Source organism: Echinops telfairi, unplaced genomic scaffold, assembly GCF_000313985.2.
Source record: "Echinops telfairi isolate 266 unplaced genomic scaffold, ASM31398v2 ScPeMD7_7476;HRSCAF=8514, whole genome shotgun sequence".
Taxonomy (NCBI): domain Eukaryota; kingdom Metazoa; phylum Chordata; class Mammalia; order Afrosoricida; family Tenrecidae; genus Echinops; species Echinops telfairi.
In genome coordinates, this window is record NW_022111380.1 from 37,814 (window position 1) to 39,189 (window position 1,376).

General features: G+C 43.0%; 1 protein-coding gene across 1 annotated transcript in view; it reads right to left on the bottom strand.

The window, feature by feature from the left end:
• LOC101642436 (zinc finger protein 585A-like) overlaps positions 1 to 1,376 on the bottom strand; it is a 7,558-nt gene that overhangs the window by 3,837 nt on the left and 2,345 nt on the right. The gene's annotated exons all lie outside the window — the stretch shown is intronic.

Consider the following 1,376-nt stretch of genomic DNA (forward strand, 5'->3'; position numbering starts at 1 on the left):
CCACATACATGGGGTTTATCTCCGGTGTGAAATCTCTGATGAACTGTAAGGCATTGTTCTGGGTGAAAGCTTTTCCACACTCACCACATACATGGGATTTCTCTCAAGTATGAGTTCGCTAATGATCAGTGAGAGCAGACTTCTTGATAAATGCTTTTCCACATTCACCACATAAGTGAGGTTTCTCCCCAGTATGAGTTTGCTGATGAGCAGTGAGAGCACTCTTCATCATAAAGGCCTTTCCACATTCACCGTGTACATGGGGCTTCTCTCCAGTATGAATTCACTGATGATCTGTCAGGGCACTCGTTTGATAAAGGCTTTTCCACATTCAACACATACTTAGGCTTTCTCTCCAGTATGAGTTCGCTGATGATCCGCAAGGTCCTTCTTCCTGGTTAAGCTTTTTCACATTCACCACATACATGGGGTTTCTCTCCAGTATGAGTTCGCTAATGAACAGTGAGAGCAGTCTTCTTGATAAATGCTTTTCCACATTCACCACATACGTGAGGTTTCTCCCCAGTATGAGTTTGCTGATGACCAGTGAGAGCACTCTTCATCATAAAGGCCTTTCCACATTCACTGTGTACATGGGGTTTCTCTCCTCTATGAATTGGCTGATGATCAGTGAGGGCACTCTTCTTGATAAAGGCTTCCCCACATTCAACACATACACAGGCTTTCTCTCCAGTATGAGTTCGCTGATGATGAGTTAGGTTCTTCTTCTTGATAAAGGCTTTTCCTCCTTCACCACATACATGCGGTTTCTCTCCAGTATGAAATCGCATATGAACAGTGAGCTCATACTTCCAGAAAAAGGATTTCCAACGTTCACCACATACATTGGTTTTATCTCCGGTGTGAAAAATCTGATGAACTGTAGGCATTGTTCTGAGTGAATGCTTTACCACACTCACCACAGCCATGTGATTTTTCTCCAGTATAATTTCCCTTATGAACATTATGAGAAGTCTTCCAGATAAAGGCCTTTCCACATTCACCACTTACATGGACTTTCTCTCCAGTATGAGTTCGCTGATGATCAGTGAGGTTTTTGTTCTTGATAAAGGCTTTTCCACATTCACCACATACGTGAGGTTTCTCTCCAGGATGAGTTTGCTGATGCTCAGCGAGGTCCTTCTTCCGGATAAAAGCTTTCCCTCATTCACCATATACATGGGGTTTCTCTCCAGGATGAGTTCGCTGATGAACAGCAAGGGAAGTCTTCTGGATAATGGCCTTTCCACATTCCCCATGTACATGAGATTTTTCTCCAATATGATTAAGCTGATGATCAGTGAGAGCACTCTTTTTCATAAAGGCTTTTCCACATTCACCACATACATTGACTCTCTCTCCGGTATGAGTTTGCA